The sequence below is a fragment of the Tenrec ecaudatus genome, chromosome 6 (genome assembly GCF_050624435.1).
Source record: "Tenrec ecaudatus isolate mTenEca1 chromosome 6, mTenEca1.hap1, whole genome shotgun sequence".
Taxonomy (NCBI): domain Eukaryota; kingdom Metazoa; phylum Chordata; class Mammalia; order Afrosoricida; family Tenrecidae; genus Tenrec; species Tenrec ecaudatus.
In genome coordinates this window covers 92,174,746-92,187,821 of record NC_134535.1, presented here as the reverse complement: position 1 = coordinate 92,187,821, position 13,076 = coordinate 92,174,746, and positions in this window count along the sequence as shown.

The window sequence follows — 13,076 nt, the reverse complement described above, 5'->3', positions numbered from 1 at the left end:
AAGAGGACTTCTAGTTTGTCTTAGTAAAAGCTGGAAGGGTACCTCACGTTGAAGATAAAAACTGAAAAAAGATGCATAGGGGAAAAAAGGATGGAAAGAAAATATGTAGGGAAAGTTCCACTCAAAATAGCTTTGAAAAACATGTCATTATTTCCATTTTAATAGAAGAAACAGGTTCAGATAAATCAGTAACTTTTCCATAACATATCCCATAACTTTCAAACCAATTGTAACAAACCTGAAAATACAAACTCTTCTCAAAATCACAATGTCCCCTCTGCCACTGGCCACTGGCCACTTTTGAGAAATTAAAGAGTAACAATTGGTTCTGGAGATCTTTCTTGTATTAACTGTGTGTTCTCATTTGAATTCATGCTTATTAAAAGTAACTTAAACTGATTAATTAAAAATAATGTGAATAGTGATTTTAATAAATCATTTTAAGTAAATAATCAAAAATAACTCAAACTCATTGCCACCAAGTTGATGACTACTCATAGCGACCCTGTAGGCCAGGGCAGAATGCCCCTGTGGGTTTCCAGGACTGTCACTCTTTCTGGAGCTAGAAGGCCTCGGTGCTGCAGTACACGTGAGAGCACATAGATCTGTGTTTTGCTCCTTATTTCTTTGCAGTACAGACTGGAGATTTTGAGACAGAATGGTATTTCTCTTCCGATTTGTTTCAGGAAGCACCGTACCACTTGCCACAGTGATTGTACAGCTGGACAGTCGCACTAGCCGTGTTGGAGGGTTCTAATCTCTCCACTTTAAATCCAGAACTTACTACTTTCTGGTTTTATGAACTTTGCTATTTGTGCTGGCATGAGGTGCTATCTCCTCGTGGTTTTGATTTCCATTTCTAGAATGGCTAGAGATTGTGAGCATTTCTTCATATATTAGTTGTTGCCTGCCTGTATGTCATCTTTGGTGAGCTGTCTATTCATGTCAGTTGGGCCTATTATTTAACTATATTTATCATACTTGTAGCTTATTGATCTCATACTTGTAAGTAAGTAGACTCATGAATTGTTTATTTCTAGAGCATTGAGCTGGGCATTTTTTTATGTAGACTGGTTAAAGGGATGCTAACATTTTGTTCCTTAGTACTCTTACTGAGTTATGCTTTTCTTGTGTTAGACAAATTGACAGTGGGACTCATCCAACATTTTACATTGATAGAGTTTCCTTCTGAAGAGCCCTGTTGGCATAGTGGGGTCGTGCCTGGATCAGCCATATGAAATAACTAGCTTCCCCAAAGGAGAAACGTCAGTAAAGATTTACAGTTTCAGAAACTCACAGAGACAGTTCTACTCTATCCCATAGAATTGTTAAGCTCAACTCAATGGCTATGAGTTTTTAGAATGTACTTCTAGGTCATGTAACATGCAGTAGAGGACACTCTAACAGCTCTCAAACCAACAATGCAAACCTAATTCTGTCAAATGAACTATATACAACTCATAAGATCCTGTAGGATATAGCAGTACTACCACATAGGGATTCCAAAGCTGTAGTTTTTATGGAAGTAGGCTGCTATATCTTTCTCTTGTGCACCAGCTGCTGGGGCAAATCATAGAGTTTTCAATTAACCACCAAGTGCTGAACCATTACACTACCTAGACTTCTTAGTCCTCCTGATGATACCAATATATTTAGATGAATGCAGGAGAAATCGATCATTTTCAGATGATCCATTTGCATAACATTAAACATTTTGATGCTTTTAATATTTTAAAGATTTTGTATAAAAATTAAAATGGTTCACTAAACTCTTAAGTTTAATTGAAATATTTCTCACAGTGGATTTAGAGTACTAGAACAGGAAAAGCCTAGATCACAATGCATTTTCATTCACAGGCTAATGCAAAAGAAATCTAATTAGTCTAAATGCTGAGCCACTTAAATAAGCTCTGGGTCTATAATTCAGACAATTTCATCAAATGCCCTTGCTGTGTTTCTGGACTCACATCAAATCACTTTGATTTAATGCCAGTTTCATGAATTTTCATGGCAAGAGAATGAGTTGTTGAAATATAACTAAACATGAGTTCTTTCCCATTACAATTTTGTAAGCTAAATCATGTTTTAAGTGTGAGTTGATAATAAAATGTAAACAAATATGTCTGTCCTCAAACACAAAGCTCCGTCAGATCAACCCAGAAAATATAGAATTTTCAAAATGTATCCACCATAATCAGGATAATTTTCCCTCTAAGGTACAGTGGATATAATTGAAATGAACAATTAACAATGAAAATACTTAAGGCGTTCACAAATCATGGATTCTGAAATTTATGGGAACCAAATTAGGCTAATTCTTTGTCTAGAAAACATTTAGGCAAAGTCTGATTAACGGAACTTTTAAACTACTTGGGAGGAATAATTTGGCTATAAATCATTCTGCGTGAGAGATCTTTGAAAACCTTAAAAACAAATCTTTATTATAATTTGAAAATCACTGTGATGTCTGGAACTGGGCATGTATATGTATACATATTACTCAATAAAAATGAATCTTTAAGAAAACTCCCTGTTGCAAAGCATAGTTCTACAAATATATTTATATGTGCTACAAATGTACCTATGAGTATAGGCGAGCATACAGGGAGAAAACTTAGGAAAACTTTTCCTCCTTAAATAAACACCTTGAAGAAATGAGTTGCTGAGCGTGGGGCCTGGGACCACACTCTCAGGACACATCAAAGTTAATGAGGAGAACATAGTCCACAAAGAGAATGTTCTGCAGCTCGCTCTTGTGAACAGCAACTGGGTCTTGGAAGCTTGTGAGAGACGATCTAAGGTGCAACATCTGCCTCTCTTTGCCCAGAACAAGAAGACTGAAGAAAATCAAAAGTGAAAAATAAACACTAATGAGCTACATGAACCTCAGCTTGTGATACGGAAGAACATGATGGTTCCTCACTACCATGGCAGAGCACTCTTAAAGGGATTCTGGTAGGTGGTTTTGAACAGAGTAGGAGAAAACTGAGGCCCAAAACTCAAAATCATAAAATTATAAAGCTAGAGACTGGTGGAACCCCGAGACTCGTGCCCTGTGCACCACCAAATCTAAAGCCCAACTTTTAATCAAATCATTGACAGACTTTTAAGATGAACAATTAGAAATCACTCATTAGGAAAAAACAAAATCAGAGAGATCAAAAGAACAGTGTTTTCCCAGGGATAAAGCTCAGAAGGCCAGGTGAAGAATATACAGAGAGGAAGTGGAAAGAGCATTGTTACATTGTGAGAGTTGCAATCAATTTCACAAAGCATAATGCATATTAATTGCTGAATGGAAAGCCAAATTGCTCTAAATTTTGTAAACTTTTACCCAAATCACAATTAAAAGAAACATCTCTATTGCAATTAGTTTAATTTTCTGATTAAGAGAACTATCATATTCCAAATATAAATCCTGAACACACACACACCCCACCCCCACCCTAATGTACTTTGGGTGGGACCCTGATAAGCTCACACTGGTGACTGACAAAGGGAAGCAACGTGTGTGTGTGTGTGTGTGTGTGTGTGTGTGTGTGTGTTTCCATTCTGGCTTGTGAGAGTGGGAAGCCTATCAATGAGTTTCACTGTTTTCCATTCTTGTTGCTTGTTGCTGTTGCTAGAAGTGTCACCCTTTTAGAAAGCTGTGCTAGTCTTTGTAAACTTGGGAAACAAATCCCATATGAGAGAGTTTTATATAAAGGGTAAGTACACATTAAGAAAGCATCCCGACCCAGTGCTCATTAATTCAACATTAGCCCATATGTCCGACACTGATCTACAAAGTCCTCCTCAATCTCACAAAACATGCAATGATGCTGACTGAAGGAGGAAAGCCGAATCAGTGAGTGCATAAGCATCTCAGCACTGGCAGGGGTCTCCACAAGGCTACTCCAGCACCCAGGGCTGCATCAGGCTAGGTCCATGTGGCTTCTCAGGGATATCTTTTAGGCAGTGAGCCTTGCCAGCTGAGCAGGGAACTGGCTAAGGCAGCTGCACCCTGGCCTGACCATCAGAAAGCAAGAGACCTGAGAACTAGAAAGGTGAGGCTCACTGAGCCATTTATCTCTCCACCCTTCAGTTACTCCCACATGTGTTTAATAGCCAGGTTGCCACAATCAACCTTAACTATCTCAAAAGCTAAAAGCCTTTCCCAGGTCCAACTCCATCCCATCATTGAGAATTATTTCTTTCACACTAAATCTCAGGAATGCTTTTCAACTTTTTACTTTCTCGGCTTTTATTTCCTTTTTCTCAGAATAGGACATTCTCATGGAGTCCCTAAAAACAGATTCCCCTGGAAATGTTCATTATTCTCTTTCCCTAAGAAGCTTCCTTCTTAACTGCTTTTTCAGGCTCCTCTACTTCTATCTTCCCTAAAATGTTAGTGCTTTTCTGGGTCCTCCTTTTATATTATCCTCACAGCTTGTGTACTCTCATTCATCTCTTAATTTTTACTGGAAGTCTGATAAAGTACCTGATCTCAGTTGTCTACTAGTCACGGTCATCTAGATATCTTGGAGACATGTCACTTTGGTTGGTATCACCTCCCTAATGATGTTAACAAGAGGTCCTTCCATGGACCTCTTCCAATACCAAATCACACAGATCTTTAGTAGCTTATTATGAATATTAATCATGGAAGTACAATATGATAAATAGTACATATTGCTTAAATTTTCTTAGATTATTTGAATATTAACAATGAAATTAGTAGGAGGAAATGGAGGATTTGAAATCTCCTTTAGAGAGTTACAGGCTCAGAAATCTACTATGATATGAGCTGGCATCCATCAAGGCAGTGACTTGAGGACAACAGAATTGTTTTATGCAATCTTTCTACTTTGAAGCACATTATTAGTTACATTATTAAGTGAGTAGAAGCCATATTTGAATTTTTTCCCTTTAACTTATTAGTTCATTTTAAAAACAAGTTGTTGATATAAGTTCATACATAGTAAAACAGTATTATAGCTAGAAAAATTGACAAAATTGCCAACCACTAATACTAGCAGTAAAAATGCCTCCAGGCCATGCCCCTTCACCTAGGGCAATTACGCCTGCCCTCCACCTAGCTTGGAGAGCTCCACCTCCTCCCACCCACCTTCCCGCCTCAGGGGAACTCACACCTACATTCTAAGGCACTATAACCCTATAACGCCTGAATTTTTAATTTCAGGAAGAAAATATTTTTTGTTTTTATTCTTTAATTTCATAGTTATCAATATATATAACAACCAAAATATATTAAAACATATAAAATTTTCAATGTTTTTTAAATGCAACCAAATTGTCACATTCATCCATGGATTTATAATATAATAATAAAAAATACATTTTCATCTTATTTTGTTATTATATAAAAACAAACTGAAAACCTATTTTATTTATACAATATAATAAAAAATTTATTTGTTTATAATTTTAGTTAGTGAAATTGAACAAAACAATTTTTTTCTTTTGTGATACAACGATGAACTTTGCATTTGCTGCAGAAAAATACTGGTGCACTCTTGCAATTTACATTTTTGCATCTTCCTCTCTTGTGACCTCAGGGTAATGATGAAGACCATCCAAACAGGTATCTCTTCCAGGGATTCTTTTGGAGGCAGAACCTCTTCTTTTTTTGTTAGCAAACTCAGCATCAGTAAAGTTAGTAGAAGGTCTGCCTCTTTTTGTTGATCTATTACTTTTTCCTTCAAGAAGAAGAGCTTCACTTTGGCGATGCTCATTTGGAACTCTTGCAGACTTTGGATGTTTTGTTTGTTTGTTTATAACTGAATGCTCTCACAGTCTCTACGATAAAGTTACCAAGAGTTCACAACAGTTGTATCTATAAAATGAAAAAATAATTTGTGATAATATTTTTTCGATCTGATATGAATTCTGTACAGTGCAATTAGCAAGTCTATCAAATCAAGAAGTACACTCCAAAATTGCTCAAGTTCCTGGCTACTCAGTGCAAGAGGTTTATTGGGATTTTGCTGGATTGCGTAGATTTGATTGGTCGACAATATGAATAATGATATCCTTCAGGAAAAAATGTCTAAAATTTTTAACAGGACAGTTTACTACCCCAGAAGAATCTATTTGTCCTAACCATTCAGGGATAAGTCTAGCTATGCCATCTCCAGAAATGTGCGGCCAAAGAGGAATTCTTAGATTTCTTGATGTAGATGTCTTTGAACTTGTAGTTATTGGAATTGATTCTGCAACTACGGAAGATTTCTAACTCATCTTCACTAGTATTATCATTACTAACTACAAGATCTTCTAATTCATTCAAATCAGAATAATCAGGCATATATTCACTTCCTATCATGGGAAAAAATAAATATTGTTATCAAAGTAGTTTGAATAGCAATATAATTAAACTTTTATATTGTAAAATAAAAAAATTTAAGTATAATACACATTTTATTCACCAGTTTCACCCAGATTAGCATCTGGTTCCTTGTCTGAGTCTGTACCACTTCCATTAGGTCATAAATTCACCGTTTTCCATAAAACACATCACAAATCATGCTGTGATAATTTTTGTCACCATCAATTCAAAAGATGAATGTAATTAAGTTGTTACATTTTGAAAAAGCAGAAATATATAATAAATATAATGTTTTTATGAGTATTACACCTTTGGCATAAAAACTACATTTCTATAAAAATATATAAAAATATCAACACTAAAACTTCGCTAGATTGAAAATTATCGTAAAATTCACTGAATGCCACCGACCACTTCAAACGCATAATCGGTCAAAACATGCGCCACTATTCAAGCATTTTGTCGCTAAGATGCTTGACTAGCGGTGTGCATTCGTACTACTAAAGTGCTATGATTTTTGTCAACGTCGTCATCAGCTTTAAAAGCTTTATAATTTCTGTACCAGACACGTTTTACTTAAATGTTATGAAGACATCACGCTTGGTGTTACAGGTTTATGCGCTGGGGGAAATCCTGCCCACCCACTCTGTGGTGTAACAAGCAGCTGGGTAAATCCATCTTCTGCTGCAGGATAACTCACTTCTATCCCCCAACACCCGCTAAGCAGCTGGGGGAAGTCCCAACTACTCTTTGGGGTGCTCCAATTGGCTGGAGGATCCTCTGTCCACCTTTCACTGCATTCCATGAGTCTGGGGGGGTGGTCTCTGTCCATCCTCCATAGTCTCATGTGGCTGAAGGAACTTCCTCCCAGCTGCTGTACTGCCTCACATGGTCGAAGAGAGCTATGACAACACTCTTCAGCGATCCATGCTGCTGCGGGAACCTCTGCCTGAACTACGTGGCAATCTAGCTGACGAGCACAATTCCGCCCACCATCCGTGGTGCTATACACCAAAGCGGCACACCACCTGCCTTCCACAGCACTGTAGTTGCAGCAGGCACCCCCAAACACCCTCTAGGTCTCCCCAAGCCACCATGGGCCACACCAGCACAGCTTCCTGTGAGATCAGTGAGTGCAGTGCCATCCTCGTAGGTCCACAACAACTCAACAAGCATCCCCCAAGAGGACCATCTAACTTTCCCTCAAAATAACAGAATACTGGTTGGTTAGGGAAAGAATTAAAACACAGGAAGATAAGTGGAAGCCCAACCCCACAGTGCAAATTAATTGCAGTCAGTTCAAAGAAGCATTCCTACAAGTCTCCCAAAGAGAGTACCTGGTGCTCTTTGACTCTCTGGAGAATATAACTGGGTTCCTCTAAAACAACACAATGCAAACACCAATCAGCCCCAACAAACTCAATGAAAAACAAAACCAAACAGGAGAATAAAAAGGTAATGTTAGAAGTCCTGAATCCAATGACATGCATAAATGAAGCAGACATTGAGCTGCCACCAAAAGAAATCTTCAGAATGCTGCTTGGAGTCATACAGGATATGAGGGAAACAATAGAGTAAAAAGATGAAATGATAAAGGCAACAAAGGCCACGCACCAAAGGGAAATACAGGACCTAATGGATGAAATTTTAAAATCCAACAACAAATTAACAGACTTGAGGAAGCAAAGTATCACACCAGTGACCTAGAGGACAACAAAGCAGCCTTCAACAAATGGGAAAGACAGTCAAATAATATAATCAGAGAAGCTGAAGAAAACCTGAGATCCATGTCTGATGCTATGCAAAGAAACATTAGAATAATTGGTCTCCCTGAACAAGACACAACACATAAATCAACAGCAAAAATATTAAGGGAATTCTTTGAGGAATACTTCACCAGTTTAATGAATGAAAAGCATGCAATCATTCAGAAGGCTGAAAGAACACCAGCTAATATGAAAGCAAAGAAGTATTCACCAACGCATATTATAGTTAAACTATCAAACTTTGAGGAAAAGGAGAAAATCATGAGAACATTTAGGGAAAAATAAGCAGTCACATATATCAGGGGAGCCAGTCCTTAAGAAATCATCACAGGCCCAGCAGGCACAATTGTACAGTGATGATAAGTAAAAATTATAATAAATCATAGAGAATAAGAGAGATAGAAGAGAGATTGAAATAATGGAATCAGACACACTTCATAGTAGCATGCTCACCTGAGCTCCTCTTGGTGGTACAGGGCAGGAGAGACATGGCGAGAGGGCAGGAGAGATGGGGAGTGGAAGGAGGACAAGGAGAATGGGGACAGGGAAGTGAGGACCAAGGGAGAAAGCCTTTTATTGCCAATGAAGGCTTATATACCTTTGGGCTGCATGCAAACCCTATAATTACAGGTAAAGACATAGATCACAGGGAGGGGTTGTATAATAGGTAACACAGTAATGGGAGGGAGACGATCTAAGGGTATACAAGCAATAGGAAGGGAGGGATTGGTGCCACACATGTGAAAAGATGGGCAGATCCTAGATTCAGGATGGCAGCCTAACTTTAGATGTTACTGAACAGGTTTGATCTGTTCTCTGGCTCTCCATGGAAACAATTACTACACTTATAAATAAGGTGTGAGCTCCACCTACAGTGGACCAAACTGATGTCTCAATGCCTTCAGGGAGAATATCTCTAAGCATCTGAACTCCCACCATGTGCTGACAAGCAGCCTCTAATGCTTGGCATATCTTTGGTTAGACAAAGCTGGGGAAAAGTCTTTTTACATCCCATAAACATAAAGTTACCCAAATATAAATATGTTCATGCCTATCAGCGGACACTATGAAGAGGAGGAGAGTGTAGTAACATATTCCAAAAATTGAAGGAAAATAATGCAAACCCAAGAATACTCTATCCATCTAAATTATCTATCAAGATAGTTGGAGAAGTAAGAGCCTTCCCAGACAAGGAAAAACTCAAAGAATAAGTTTAAAGTAGCCCAAATCTACAAAACGTTCTTGCCAACCTAGTATTAGCAGAAGAACAGCACTCACCAAGTACAAATAAGAGACCACCACATAGAACAACCCCACCCAGAGGGTGACAAAGAGAAAACAGACCCCAAGATAGCCTTGGATCAAGGATGGAAAGAAGGCAAGAATGAAACACACACACACACACACAAATGCACAACACACTGAACAGAAAGGGAGGTAGGAAAACAGTCAATATTAAAGGCACAAGATGGCATCACACAGTCCACAGATGGATGCAATAACCCTGATTATCAATGGACTGAACGCAGGCATTAAAAGGCAGAGGCTAGTAGACTGTTTGTGAAAACACAACCTGACAATCTGCTGCCTACAGGAGACACATCTCAAGATTACAGACAAAAAATAGGCTGAGAATCAAAGGATGGAGAAAAACATATCAAGCAAATGGCAATTCAAAGAAAGCAGAAGTTGCGATCTTAATCTCGGACAAAATTGATCTCAAGGTGTAAACCATAACAAGAGATAAGGAAGGACACTATATAATTCTCAAGGGAAAAGTAGACCAAGAACCAGTGAGCATAATAAATATATACACACTCATGAGTGACTGTGAAATTTGTCAATCAAGCACTCCAAAAGATGAAAAAAGAAATTTTAGGGTCAACAATTATAGTAGGTGACTTTCATATACCACTCTCCGAGAAAGATAGATCACTGGGAAAGAAGCTTATCAAGGAGGCTACAGATTTAAACATGATAATTAGATGACTTGATCAGATAGATATTTTCATAGCTCTCCACCCAAATGCTAAAAAATTCACATTCTTTTGAAGTTCACACGGCGCATACTCAAAAATATATCACATGCGGGGACACAATTGGAATCTGAGTAAATTCAACTTCTCTCTCTGACTGCTATGTCATAAGGCTGGATATAAAAAAGGACAATTAAGAAAACAAAGGCGAACAATTGGAGGATGAAAAAGTCTCTATTGCAAAAGGAGTGGGTACTGGCCCAGATCAGACATGAAATGAAGGATTTTCTAGAAACCAATGAGAATGAGAATACAACATACCAAAATCTTTGGGACACAGCAAAGGCAGTTTGGTTTTTTTTTTTGTATATTCCATTAATCTTTTTATTCCTCAATATCAGCATCCTAAATCACAAGGAGAACTCTCATTTATTTAAAATAAAGCTTATTCTGTCTTGAAAAGGCAGTTTTCAAAGGAAGTTTGATAGCAATACATGCCCACATGAAAAAGGAAGACAGACTTATGAGTTATATGCTGACACAAAACTTACAGCAATTAGAGCAGAGTCAACAGGACAGTCTTACTAATTGCAAAAGAAAAGAAATAATAAAAATCAGGACTGAGATTCATGAGATGGGAAATAAGAAAACTATGGGGGGAAATAATGCTGCTAAAAGTTGGTTCTTTGAAAGGATAAATAGAATCAACAGACTGCTGGCAAACCTAACCAAAGAAAGGAAGGAACAAATTTGAATAGTACGGTGAGGGATGAATCATGGGATATTACAATGGACCCTAATGAAATCAAAAGTACAATTATACAGTACTATGAGGACCTGTGCTCCAATGAATTCAACAACTTGGAAGATATGCAAAAATACTTGGAAAACCAATTCCTCCCTATATTATCTCAGATGGGTGTAAAGGATCTCAACAGACCCATAGCAATAGAAGAAATAGACAAGGTCATCAAGGGATTACCAACAAAAAATTCCTCATGGGCTCGATGACTTTACAGGAGAATTCTAGCAAGCATTCAGGAAAACATTGACACCAAATCCTACACAAACAAAGATGGCAAAACTCCTGAACTCTTTTTTTTGTTGTTGAAGCTAGTATAACTGATACCTAAATCGGGCCAGGATCCCACAAGAATTGAGAACTAGGGCTATTCCACAGTAGCCCTAATGAAAATTGATGCAAAAATCCTTAACAAAATACTAGCCAATAGAATAAAAAAGTATATAAAACAAACAATTCAACATGACCAAGTTGGATTCATACCAGGGATGCAGGGATGGTTCAAAATAAGGAAGACCATTAGTATTATTTGCCACATTGATGCCAAAAATTGTAAGAACCACATGATAATATTAATAGATGTGGAAAAAGCATTAAACAACATCCAATACCAATTCTTGTTTAAGACACTCAAGAAGATAGAAATGGAAGGAAAATTCCTCAAGATAATATAAGCTATATATGAAAAACCAACAACCAATGTGGTAGTCAATGGAGTAAAGACTAAAACAATCCTACTGAGAAAGGGAACCAGAAAAGGATGCCTCTTGTCCTCACTCTAACATTGTACTGGAGGTCTTAGCTAACAACACATGGTAAAGAAAAGATATAAAATGTATTTTCCTTGGGAAGGAAGAAGTTAAACTCTTGTTATTTGCAGATTATATTATTTTATATATGGAAACTCCCAAAAGCTCAGCAAGGAGAATACTTAAAGCAATAGAGGAATCTGGCAGAATGGCAGGATAAGAGATCAACAAACAGAAGTCTATCAGACTGCTATACACATCTTACAAGGCCATGGAAGAGGGAATCAAAAAGGTAGTACCCTTCCCAATAGCCAAGCACAAATTGAAATATCTAAGGATATAACTGACTGAAAACACAAAAGAGTTGTATGAGGAAAACTACAGAACACTATTAAAAGAAACCAAGAGTGACCTCAACAAATGGAAGAATATGCCATTCTCGTGGATAAAAAGACTCAATATAGTAAAGATGTCATTTCTGCTCAAGGCACTGAATAAGTTTAATCCTATCCTGATACAAACATCATCATCAAGGAATTGGAAAAACTTATTGCCAAGTTCATATGAAGAAGGGATAAGTCCAGAAGTAGCAGAGAACTCCTCAAGAAGGACAGAGTGGGGAGCCTTGCTTTACCTGACTTTAGCAACTATTATTCTGTCACAGTGGTCAAAACAGTGTGTTATTGGTATAATTGCAGATACTCAGATCAATGGAAAAGAAATGGAACCCCAGGAAAAAAACCATCGGCATACAGACAACTGATCTTTGATAAGGGCCCCCAAAATATCAAATGGGAAACAGATGCCCTCTTCAACAAGTGGTGCTAGGAAAAGATGGATATGCACCTGCAGAAAAATGAAGCAAGACCCTTACCTCACTCAATGCACAAGAATAAACAAGGCAGATCACAGACCTTGAGGTAAAACCCGAAACTATTAAGTCATTAATGAGGGAATTGGGACAAACCTGAGTACTTTGGCACAGGGACTACATAGGCTATCGGAAATAGGGAAGAACACAAATACAGATGAGGTACAAATTGACAAGTGGGATATACTAAAGATAAAACACCTGTGTACATCGAAAGAACTCACCAAGAGAGTAATAAGAGAGCCCATGGACTGGGAAAATATTTTTAGCAATGACACATCAGACAAAGGCCTTATTACTAAACACTACAGTACTCTGCTAGCTTCCAAAAAGAAATAAACCTAATTTTCCATTGAGGAGGTAGGCAAAGGACCTGAACAGAAGTTTCAAAAGGGCAGAAATCTGAATGGTCAAAAAACATATGACAAAATGTTCCCATCATTAGCTATAAGAGACATGCTAATTAAAACAACTATGAGATACCACCTAACACCCTCAAAGATAGCCTAGTTTAAAAAAATCAGAAAGCAACAAGTTTTGGAGAGGCTGTAGTGAGATAGGAACTCTTGTCCACTGCTGGTGGA